Genomic DNA, 12,500 nt, shown 5'->3' on the forward strand with positions numbered 1-12,500 from the left:
AAAAAAAAAAAAAAACAAAAAAAAAAACCTGTTGCCACCCTCTCCCACTTATTGGCCTTGGCATTTCTCTACACTGGGGCACAGAACCTTCATAGGGCCAAGGGCCTCTCCTCCCGTTGATGACCAACTTGGCCATCCTCTAGTAAGCAAATGTTGCCAGAGCAATCAGTTCCACCATGTGTACTCATTGGTTGGTGGTTGAGTCCCTGGGAGCTCTGAGGGTACTAGTGAGTTCATACTGTTGTCCATCCTAAGGGGCTGCAAACCCTTCAGCTCCTTTGGTCCTTTCTCTAACTCCTTCATTGGGGACCCTGTACTCAGTTCAATGGATGGCTGTGAGCCTCTACTTTTGTATTAGTCAGGTACTGTCAGAGCCTCTCAGGAGACAGCTATATCAGGCTGGATTGTCCTTTCTTCAATCTCTACTCCATAGTTAGTCTCTGCAACTCCTTCCATTGGTATTTTGTTCCCCCTTTTAAGAAGGAATGAAATGTCCACATTTTGGTCTTCCTTCTTGAGTTTCTTATGGTTTGTGGGTTGTTCTTCGTGTATTCCGAACTTCTGGGCTAATAACCACTTATCAGAGAGGGCAAACCCTGTGTGTTCTTTTGTGATTGGGTTACCTCACTCAGGATGATATTCTCCAGATCCATCCATTTCCCTAAGAATTTTATAAATTCATTGTTTTGAATAGCTGAGTAGTACTCCATTGTATAGATGTATCACAATTTCTGTATCCATTCCTCTGTTGAGAGACATCTGGGTTGTTTCCAGTTTCTGGCTATTAGAAATAAGGCTGCTATGAACATGGTGGAGCATGTATCCTTATTACATGTTGGACCATCTTCTGGGTATATGCCCAGGAGTGGTATAGCTGGGTTCACCAGTAGAACTATGTCCAATTTCCAGAGGAACTGCCAAACTGATTACCAAAGTGGTTGTACCAGTTTGCAGTCCCACCAGCAATGCAGGAGTGTTCCTCTTTCTCCACAACCTAACCAACATCTGCTGTTACCTGAGTTTTTTATCCTAGCCAATCTGACTGGTGTGAGGTGGAATCTCAGGGTTGTTTTGATTTGCATTTCCCTGATGACTAAGAATGTTGAATATTTCTTCAGGTGCTTCTCAGCCATTTGGTATTCATCAGTTGAGAATTCTTTGTTTAGCTCTGTACCCCATTTTTTAATAGAGTTATTTTTGTTTCTCTGGAGTCTAACTTCTTGAGTTCTTTGTATATATTGGATATTAGCCCTCTATCAGATATAGGATTGATAAAGATTTTTTCCCAATTTGTTGGTTGCTGTTTTGTCCTATGGACAATGTCTTTTGCCTTACAGAAGCTTTGCAACTTTATGAGGTCCCATTGTCAATTCTTGATCTTAGAGCATAAGCTATTGGCGTTCTGTTCAGGAAATTTTCCCCTGTACCTAAGTGCTCAAGGCTCTTCCCCACTTTCTTTTCTACTAGTTTCAGTCCAAGTATATTTTATAGAAAACTTTCTTATTTTTAAATGGAAATGTATTTATTATAAGTTAATCCCTTTGCTAATATTAGTAGTGTAGCGTCATATACTCATGCACAGCTATCCACATATAGTAAACACAATAGTTTACTTCTTCTTAAGCTTTTCACTGTCCCTCAACATCACACAAAAGACTTTATATAGATTCGCTTTGTTTTATAAAGGTTGTGTTACTTGAATTATTTTATAATGGTAAGTTGTTGTTAAAATATTTGCAACATAGATGGCTCAGTGGTTAAGAGATTATACTACTCTACCAGAGGACATGCGCTCTCTTCCCTCCACCCATATAAGGATTTTCACAACCTCCTGTAACTCTAGCTTCAGATAATACAACAAAGTCTTCTACCATACACACACACACACACACACACACACACACACACACACACGCTTAAAGTAAATCTATAAAGAATATTTGCAACACAAGGGGGCTATTAGGTTTGATGTATCTGAAGACGGTTAGAAAAAAGTCATCATGTCTCTTCCTTATTGCTTAGTCTCTGAAAACATTTATATCCCTCAAATCCAGACATATATTAAAAACACTTGACTAATAACCTTAAATAAAGTGATATGTCAGAAATAATAGTTTATCTATCTATCTGTTATAGACAGATAAACTATATATCCTCCTTAGATCCATTATTAATTGTCAGAAATCATATATTAAAAAATAGATACCCACTCAAAAATCAGAACTCAACTAACCAAATTGTTAAAAATGAGTAAGAGGTCTAAATACACATTTCTTCACAGAAGATACACAGATGAGAAATAAGCACACAATAACATACTTATGTCTTTTCATTAGGGAAATAAAAATTAAGACAATTATGAGATATTGCTAGTTACTTGTTAGAGTGGCTCAACTCCAAAAGGCTAATGATACCAACTGCTGGTGAGATTACAAAGTGAGAAAATCTCCTATCTGTTGTTTATGCTAACACAAAATGATTCATTTACTTTAGATGATGGTTGTGATCTTCAAATTAATATAACCTTGTTGTAACAGAATCTACAAGCTGAGTACTTAAATATTCAGCCATTTAACTTGGAAATTTATATTCTACATTCTCTACATTTTAAAATCAGATGCTGATTTATTCCAAATAACCAATAAATTGGAAGTAACTAATTATCCTTCAATATATAAACAGATCAGCAAACTATGAAACGCTACCCAACAGAATATTACTGAAAGATGTAATTTTCAATACAATATTAAAGATAAAACAAAATAAGCTAATAAGCCACTAAAAATGTATCAATCATAAATAGACATAACAGGTAGAGAATGCTTTTCTTGGACACTATGTTTTCAGATAAAAATACCAGGGAGATATATAGGTTACCTCTTTCAACTTATTAGTCACTAGGGTCACATAGACCCCTCCCAAACATTAGACGCTTGCCATTGCTCTTAGTTACCATCAAGTATTTTCTGGTAGGACCCTATTGCTGGAGGTACAAGTATTTAAGTCACGGGATATAGAGTTACCATGGTGGTATACTGATTTCATCCCTACTGGCTAGCTTTCATAGTGACAGATATTTCTATTAGTATTACTGGGGGATAAAAGACATCCTCACAATGACATTCACATCCTCATCCAGTTGTGAATGCTGCAAACTATAAAAACAAGTAGGTGGTAAGATATGTCAACTGGTACAGCAATGGCACAAATGTTATGGGAATACTTAATCATTTTATGATTGGATTTAGAATCCACTCCATAAGATTGAACTCAGACCTAGTAATGTTAACTGGACAAAATACCCAGTACTGGCAAGGTAATATATCTTCATGAAGAATCTAATGTTATTGTTTTGATAAACAAAGATAACATTGAAATGACCCCCAAGTTCTTATCTTTATACTCGTATATTAGTGCATCTCTCAGCCTCTTTAGTGAAGATTCCTTTTGCAGAAGATGGTAATTAACAGTGGGACCCACATCAGGTTCAGAGAATGTAAGACTGAGGATTGTTCAGTTCTAAGTGGGACATTATATCATACTTCTGCTTTCTGAGGCACAGGGATCATTGTGGTATATGAGGTATATAGAATTGAAAGAACTAGAAGTAGTGGCCATTTGCAGTAAAACATTATTTAATGGACACGAAAATGGCATTGCCCACTGAAGCCACAAAAGCTGCAACTACATGCACAAGACTGGCACAAGATCAAGCCAGACAAAATTCCAGGATGGATGGAGAAGGTTCTCATGAAGCGTTCCCTGAGCTGAGCAGCTGTTAGTGATTAATGTCTCCTGATTGGGGGGAAGGGGCAGTGAGTCAATATTCAAGGAGTCTTTGAAAGATTATCTATACCCTGGTGGATAGTCATCCAGGGAGCATTATCCACTCAATGCAGGGAGAAAGGAAGAGAAAGGGAAAATATCAATTTAAAATCGGAGTGGTTCAGTGGCAGTGGAGAAACTGCAGGGAAGGGATGGGGAGTAGACATATTCCAAACACAACAGCATATATAAAATTCCCAATTAAAAAGAAAAGAAAAAGTTACTAAACATACAAAACAATATCAAGCCTGAAAAGCTGCAGAGTGAACTCTGCTAGATAGCATTCTGGAGTGTGAAAATTGAAACACAAAATGGATTAGAGGTTGGGTGCGATTGTGGAGATTTACCTTTGAAGAGGGGATAGACACACATGGCATGCTCCACGACCTTCTGTGGGTGGGAAAGGAGGATAGTTGACAGTGTGCATATTTATGTGGTTGGGATCGTCCTACGAAAGTGCTTTGAAGTTCTCATTGTAAGTATCTGTGAGTATCTCCTTGCCTGAAGCTAGGGTATTTATAGAGATAACCAAGTCAAAAGCCATTAAAGTGCTCCCTAGTGTAAGGTAACTGGTGTCCTTTCAGGACAAAGGACAAAAGGCTCAGAGAGAGACACAGAGAGGTAAGCAGACATAGAAACTGGAGTTACACGGCCATAAGCCTAGCTATGCCTCATGCTGCTACAAGATAGAGGGAAGAGGAAGGAGCCTCTTCTAAAGGTTTGGAGGGGAGTAGACTTGCCACCACACGCGTTCCATGGAGGGGGAGTAGCCTTGCCACCACACGCATTCCACGGAGGGGGACTAGCCTTGCCACCACACGCATTCCATGGAGGGGGAATAGTCTTGCCACCACACGCATTTCACATGATGTTTCAAGAACAGTAAGATACTTTATCCTTGTTCTATGTCACTAGTAAACACAGACACACATATCTCTATCTCTCTCTCTCTCTCTCTCTATCTATCTATCTATCTATCTATCTATATGTATGTTCACATTTAAATAATTTAGTAGATAACACAGGGTAGAGATTAAGTTTTTCACCAAGAGAAAAAGATTATAGTGATCCATGCAATGGAGTCAGTCAGGAGTTACAGTATGAGATAGTGTGGATATATTTTTTTATATTTTGTCTAACCTAGTCACAGATCTGTATACAGAGGTCTGCATGCCTCATCAATCTACACATATCTATTTAAATAAGGATGATTTTACTCCTGGAAGGAGCACATGTGAAAATGTGGCTTTTACAGTAAAGATTTGGGTTCTAGGTTGCTTGTTCACAATGAAAGTCACTGCCTCTCACCTTTCTCAGTAGAACATAGAAAACTCTGAATATCAGATCCCCATATCAGTCCTTAGCAGAGTACTGATGAATCTTCAATTCCTGTTCTCAGTGGCTACAAAAATTTCCTATTTCTACTATATTAAAAATTCATTTTTGTTTGTATTTCAATTTACCTACCTAGAGTAAACTCCCAGATTTTCCACTACCTGAATTTTGATCCATGCCTAAATTTTCTGTATCAATATACTTCACATCTACAACACAAAGATAATAAGAATATTAACACCTTATTGTGTTAAAAAGCATAATGTAATCTGTTTAATAGTCCCGGCTAGCACAGAATAACCCAATCAGTCTTCACCAAGATTCAATCTTCCTGTACATCACTTCTCAGATACTATATATGTGAGTGTGCATGTGTATGCTAATGTGTGTGTGCGTGTGTAAGATGTTTACATGAATTAATTGTAAACTTCCTTCATCACTAATTTCTACTCATTTGGACATCTGGATGTTGAAAAATATACTTGGTGTGTTTCGGCCTGTTATGTAACTGTTTCTCTAGCTAATGATTGGATGCAGAGATGACTCATTTTGAGTACAGTATCTGAAAGAACTGATTTTTCCGAGGGCCACAATTTTCAGAGATTTTTTTTAATTTTTATTTTATGTTTCTTTGATTTTCAGCAGTGATGAGTCCCACTAAATTGAGAACCCATCTAGGATTGTTAGTTTATCCTGTGTGGGCTGATTATCGACACAAGAAGAAAATGATCCCAATGGATCATGACGCTTTACCAGTTCAGCGAAGACACTTTATGACTTCCTGTGAATCAGCCAACAGGTAAGACAGACACAATAATAAAAGAGGTCTCCAGTGGTGCAGAACTTCTCCTCTTATTGCTTAGTGCTCAGAAGCAGCTGAGCCACATTTGGTACCCAGTCTCTGACATATTCTCTCCATGAGAACACTTTCCTTCTATAATCTGCTTATGTGTATTAATTCTTTTCAAAACCAGTGACTAATAACAATATTATTTATTTTAATTGTGCTGGGAACTGCATAAACAAAGTAATTTTAACGTATTTGTGATATTATGCATTTAACTTCCATCTCTGTCTTCACCCTTCAGTGGTAACAACATTCACAAAATTTGTGAAAGATTGAAAATGTCTGTGTTTTCTGAGCAGCTGGCAAGTTAATAGGTAACCCAAGTTAATAGATAACAGTTCTGCATTCAGACAACAGACCTTTACTGATTAAGCGTTTCAGAAAAGAAATAAATACTTTTAAACTATTTCCCAAGCTGAACTCAGTTTTGTACCTATTTATGCCTAGTATGAGGGGCATGGGTTTGGCAATATTATTTTACTAGTTACCTGCCATGAGCCTCCTGGCCTGGAGCATATTAAAACAAGGCAGAGTAGTACTCAGGTATGGCTTTAAAGACTGATGGTCTCCTGAAATTCTAGCTCTCTAACTATACCAAATGCTGATGATAACTTCTTTAAAAAGTCCTAAAATTTTTCTTGCTCATTCTGAGGGTTAACTACTGTCCCCCAGTCCCTCTGGGGCTTAGACAATTAACACCTGTAGCCTAACAGGGGGGATTAAGTAATGTAGCATTTGTTCTATCTCCACAAGAACTGTGAGGCTTTAATTTCCAGCCTGCTAGTTGAAGTTGCAGGAAGAAAAGGGGATGCTTAGACAAGTGATTTTAATGTTTATGTCTAAGTTCTAAAAATGTTTCCTATGAAAGTTCTTTAAGAAAAAGGGGGAAGGGCTTCTAAGAAAAAGAGAATAAGGGGCTTAAGAAAAAGGGGATAAGAAGTGCTAAGAAGAGGAGGATAAGGAGAATAATGCTAAGAAAAGCTGGACAATGAAAATGGCTAAGAAAAGGGGGGGGGGGTAAAGAGAAATAATGCTTTCTTCTCTTTGTCCTCAGCACTTATACATCTTTCAAAATAGCTGGTCACATGGTAAAAAGTCCATAACAAAGTTACATACAAATTCAAACCATAACTTTAGTAAGAAGTTTACAACAGAGAATATTTACATACATTTTCCTTAGGAGTAATGATCTAGCTAAACATTCATCACCTGTAACAGCTTCACAGATTCATGGAGAGTTTAAAACCATAACTAAGTTATTAGTGAAGTTTTGTATAGATAAAACCAGTCAATATTTTTATCTTCTGTCCTAGTACCTATAATAAATTGTTAGTCTCCATTTGATGAATTTAGTTTACAACCTCTTGGAATATGCTCTAAATTGCAGAATACCTACTTACTATCTAAGATGGCAATTAACTCTTGATTCTAAAAACTGGCAGGTTTCTCAATGTGTCCCGTGCTTTGCTGACCAGCAGCAATGACGACAGAGCACCGAGAGCACTTCTCATGGTGTTTACTCAGGAATTCCTTTTTGTTACAGCTCTTTCAGGTTTCTCAGTGTTACAGCTCTTTCAGGTTTCTTGTTTCTGTGGAATGGCCCCAATTGCCCAGCGAATGCTGCTTTTATACCTGAGCCCGAGCTCTCTTGGTCCTCCTGGATTGGTTCCCTGGCAATCGCCTCATTAGCATGCACCCGCTCTGGATGGGGTTGATGCATGCACAGTGGAACTGTTTCCAAGCAGCTGCCTACATCTCCCCCTTTTTTATTTTATTTGAAGGCTGCTTACAATAGATCAGGGGGCGATGCACTCTGCCATGGCCCCTGTCTTAGGTCGTTCCACTTCGAGATCACAGTCTTACCCGTCATAGGATTCCCCACCCCCACCCCCACCCCCTGCCTGAGGGCTCCGTGTCTTAGGTTGGTCTGCGCTCAGGGAAGGTTGCCCGTCTTTGGGTGACATGGAGCCGGTGCGTTTCGCCAACTCTGAGTGTTTGAGGTGGATTATTGTTTGAGTGAAGCTCCCAAACACTGGGAGATGTGTTATTCTTGATAGCCACCAAGGCTTGGTAAACCACTGCTTTATGTTTAGCATGCTCCCTTTTCATTCAGCAAAGTAGCCAAAAACAGAGGACACAGCCCAGGAGGACCAGGGCTCCCCAGGCAAGCATGCCTGCCCATTCTTTAAAATGATCCATCACTGTCTGTATCCAGGAAGTCAAACCATCAGCCAGGCTCAGGTCTACCCAAGTGGAGTTAATGTGAACAACCGTCTCTCGCAGCTCTCTCATCTTGTCTTCAAAGTTTGCCGACCAATCCTGTAAGAGGAGCTTTGACAATTTCTTGGACAGTTTAGCAGCCTTTGTAAAATTTTCATACTGCACTGAGGTAACACACAAGCCTTGCATCTTCTACTCACACCCCAACTGTGCTAATTGCCAAAGAGTATCAATCTGTTCTTGCATTAAATCTATGCGTTGATTAACTATCATAAGGCCCCCTTTGAGATGGGAATTCACAGAGGCTTGAGTATCTAATGCCTGCACAACATTGGCTGAGACATTGTTCAGGGTATTGGCTGTCTGTATAGAACTGGACAAGGCAATAGCTGAGGCAGTAGCCCCCACAGTAGCAACAGTGATGGCAGTAACAATAGCTGCAGTGATGCCAAAATCTCTTTTAGGCTTGAACAATGTCATGGTATTAGGGGCCTCCATGGGAACTGGTACATAGCGAGGCATTCTAGTCACCACAGCCACAGGGTAAACCATGGCACTCCAGCACAGGGCACAAAAGCATGTGTTCGGGGTGTATACTAACTTCTCCTCACCCATGGACACACTCCCATTGCTCACTATCCACAGAAAAGGAGGCCAGAGGTACACTGGTGAGACTGAAAATGTCTTACTGCAGTAAGAGTGAAAACTAGATGATGAACCCCAAGTACCAGAATTACCACTGTTAGAAAAATCCATACTAGCAATAGACCCAAAGGAAAATTTACCCTTTTGATAAATTCCTCCTCCAAGCATAATCATGGGTCCCAAATCCATACAACTACCATTTGTTCCACACAGAAGCCATAAATCAAAAGGATTGGTGATAACTTGCTGAGGATCCCTAGTAGATATATTAAGCATTCCTGTACAGGACTCGTTCACTACGTTACTAATCATGGGGCTAAAGGAAAAATAATCTTGTCGAACCCAAACTGCTCTGCGCCCCTGACATCCAGTCCAGGGAAAAGGTCCTTCCTCTCCTGTGGATCCTTTACAAAAGGGTGCCCAGTGTGGCTATCTGGGAGGATCCTAGTCAGAGACTCGGGTGGGCCACGACCCCACAAGACGAGAACCGTTACCTGAAAACAAACTAGTACCCCCATCCGCAAACTTCAGCTGTGGTAGAAAATCTGCTGACTGCTGGGACAATTTGATGCATTTTGTATCATCTGACCTGGTTAAAGCTCATTAGGAAGCACAGGTTACTTTCTAAGCTGACATTTCTATTACCCTCTATAGCGCTCATCTGATTATCAAAGGGAAGGTAGGGTAAGCCTAAGCTCCTATTGCTACTAAATAAGCATGGAAACGTATGGCCTTGGCCAATTCCCCTTTTTTGTTTTTGTAAAAGTTCTTTCAGAGTGCGATGCACACGCTCCATGATGCCCTGCCCTTGAGGATTATATGGCAGTTCATGGGAAACATGAACTTCCATCTGTTTACAAAATGACATAAAGGTTTGAGCTGTGTAGGCAGGTCCATTATCTAATTTTAGCTGCTGGGGTTTGCCCCAGGCAGCCCTTGCCTCTAGGCAATGTGAGATGACATTGCATGCCTTTTCTCCACTCAGAGGTGTGGCATGTATGATCTCAGAACACATATCTACAGATATGTGAACATATTTTAAAGTTCTAAATTCAGAAACATGTGTCATATCCATCTGCCAGACCTTAAAGGGAGGCAAGCCCCGTGGATTGACACCCATGCCATGGGGATGATAATGGATTGTACATTGAGGACAATCTAAGACCACCTGTTGGGCATCAGCTTGAGACAGACAAAATTTTTGTTGTAATGTCTTAGCATTTATGTGAAAATTTTGATGGAACTGTTTAGCCATTTCCATAGAAGAACTCATGAAAATGCACTCCATCCTAGTCCACCGATCTATAATCTCACTTCCTTTACTTAAAGGTCTTGGCAACCTGGTATGAGTCCGAATATGCTGAATAAAAAAATGGATTCTTTCTTTGCTAAATTAATTTCTGCAAATTCTCAAATAATGCACAAATGGTACTATTAATTTTAATGGGGCCAGTGGTTTCAAGAATTTTAACAGCGTTAACAATATAAGCTGAATCAGATATCAAATTAAAAGCAAATTGGCAATTTTTAAAAACTTCAATTACTATTTTTAATTCAACTACTTGAGGAGAGCCCGGTGAGAATTGACATAACATGGGCTCTTGTTTCTCTACCAAATAGGCACCACAGCCTGTTTTAGAACCATCAGTAAACATATTTGGGGTTCCACTTATGGGGCAGCTGATATAATCTTTGGAAAGATCACAGGATTCTCTCTAAAGAAGGACTGAGCATATTGAAAAACCGGACAGGTGAGCTGGAGCTCTGACCTCATTGCTCCCCAAACCTCTGGGTAAAAGGAGAGGCCTGGATCCACACTGTTGATTGGATTATAGGGGGAGGTGCTGACAGCATGAAGCCTGGGGGCCTTTGTCAGTCTCTGGGCCTTTTTCTTCCGCTTCTTCCTAAGGGAGCTTTTCTCTATCCTCTCAATTAGATCTTGTAATTCCTCATCTGTATCAGACCAATCTGTGTCTGAGTTCCCCTTTCCTGATTTCACTGACCGCTCCTTTTTCAGCTGTTCCAGAGCTGTCTGCCCTTCCCCAACTGCCTTACAACACTTCTGATCTTCTAGGCAGCTCTCTTTAAATTGGGCTGACCCCTCTATCTCATACACCTTAGAACTAACAGGTCTAGGTTCATCATTTTCCCCAAAAGAGGGATAGATGACCACAGAGAATCTCAGTTGCCTACCATCAATAAAGACTGTGGGAGAATTAGGACCAAGTTTAGATAAAAAGAGTCTGGGAGGCATCCACTCTAACCTAGAAAAATGAGCTCCTAGACTGAGGATTTGTGCCAAACAATCGAATTAAAACATTTCTTCCCTTAAAGATACAATGTTGGTTCTTTTCTCCCTGCACTCTACACTCCTCCTGGTAAAAGGCCATCCATTTAAGGAACATGGGTGAGGGGAACACAGCCTTGACCATTTCCTTCCAATCTCTTAGGGTGAGAGCCTGGTGGGCAAAGCCCTCAAGGATGGTCTCTACTCAGGGTGAATGAGAGCCATCCTCTGCCACTGTTTTCTTTAGTCCCCTAAGGTCTTGAGCTTCCCAGGGATACCAAGCTGTTGCCATGGTTAACATTAACCAGAAACAGGTGGCTAGTAACTCCCAAGCTGAATTCACCCACCCCCGCATAGGGCTGCGTGTTGAAGGCAGCTCTTCCATGGCCTTACAACAGTGCTGATCTTCCAAACAGTTCCTAACAAGCTTCCACACAGGTCTTAACAGCTCTTAGAGTCAGAAAAATTGAATACAAAATGCCCATGGTTATTTTTGTTACCTTTTTTTCCCTCCCTCCTGATCCTCCTGCCTGTTTCTCCTACTTCTGCCTTCTTCCTCCTGCTCTAATCTTATGCCTTCTGCTGCTCCTGCCTCTCTGGAGCCAGTTACTTAAGCTCCGCCTCCTGGCCCAGGTGTGGAAGCAACCAATGGCAACAAGATTAGCCAAATAAAGGCTTTGTTTATGAGGCTGCTAGCTCCTCTCCGGCTAGGCTCTCCGTACTTTCACTTTTCCTTGTCAATGTGCTGCTCTAAAAGCAGACTTCACAGTCCCAAACCGGGAGCTTTCCTGACGGCTCAACTTTACCGAGCACTTACTGATTGATTGCCCTGTCCATCGAGAGTTCTGGAACCTCCTACGGGTCACTTTGACACGAAGTTCCCCATCCGAGCCACCACTTGTCCCGTGCTTTGCTGACCAGCAGCAATGATGGCAGAACAAACACCAAGGCTCCTTCTCTTGCGGTTTACTCAGGAATTCCTTTTTGTTACAGCTCTTTCAGGTTTCTTAGTGTTACAGCTCTTTCAGGTTTCTTGCTTCTGTGGAATGGCCCCAACTGCCCAGCGAACGCTGCATTTATACCCGAGCCCGAGCTCTCGTGGTCCTCCTAGATTGGTTCCCTGGCAATCACCTCATTAGCATGCACCCACTCGGGAGGGGTTGACACATGTGCAGTGGAACTGTTTCCAAGTGGCTCCCTACATCAATGCACTAATTTGTGTTGTCTTGTGTACATGGGTGTGGGGCATCTACTAGAGCATGGGAAACACCACCAGTCACACCCATCAAAAATAATAATTCTTTCTCCTACTATAGATTTTTATAAAGAGGTGAAACCTGT

The 12,500-nt window shown here is 40.7% G+C and overlaps 1 long non-coding RNA gene across 1 annotated transcript in view; it reads right to left on the reverse strand.

Moving 5' to 3' along the window:
* Window positions 1-11,701, reverse strand: part of LOC116101480 — a 43,062-nt gene extending 31,361 nt beyond the window's left edge. The window contains exon 1 of the long non-coding RNA XR_004122839.1: window positions 11,660-11,701. This is a non-coding gene — a long non-coding RNA (uncharacterized LOC116101480). The remainder of the gene's footprint in view (window positions 1-11,659) is intronic.
* Between the last annotated feature and the right edge of the window lie 799 nt (window positions 11,702-12,500).

Source organism: Mastomys coucha, unplaced genomic scaffold (assembly GCF_008632895.1).
Source record: "Mastomys coucha isolate ucsf_1 unplaced genomic scaffold, UCSF_Mcou_1 pScaffold21, whole genome shotgun sequence".
NCBI classification, from domain to species: domain Eukaryota; kingdom Metazoa; phylum Chordata; class Mammalia; order Rodentia; family Muridae; genus Mastomys; species Mastomys coucha.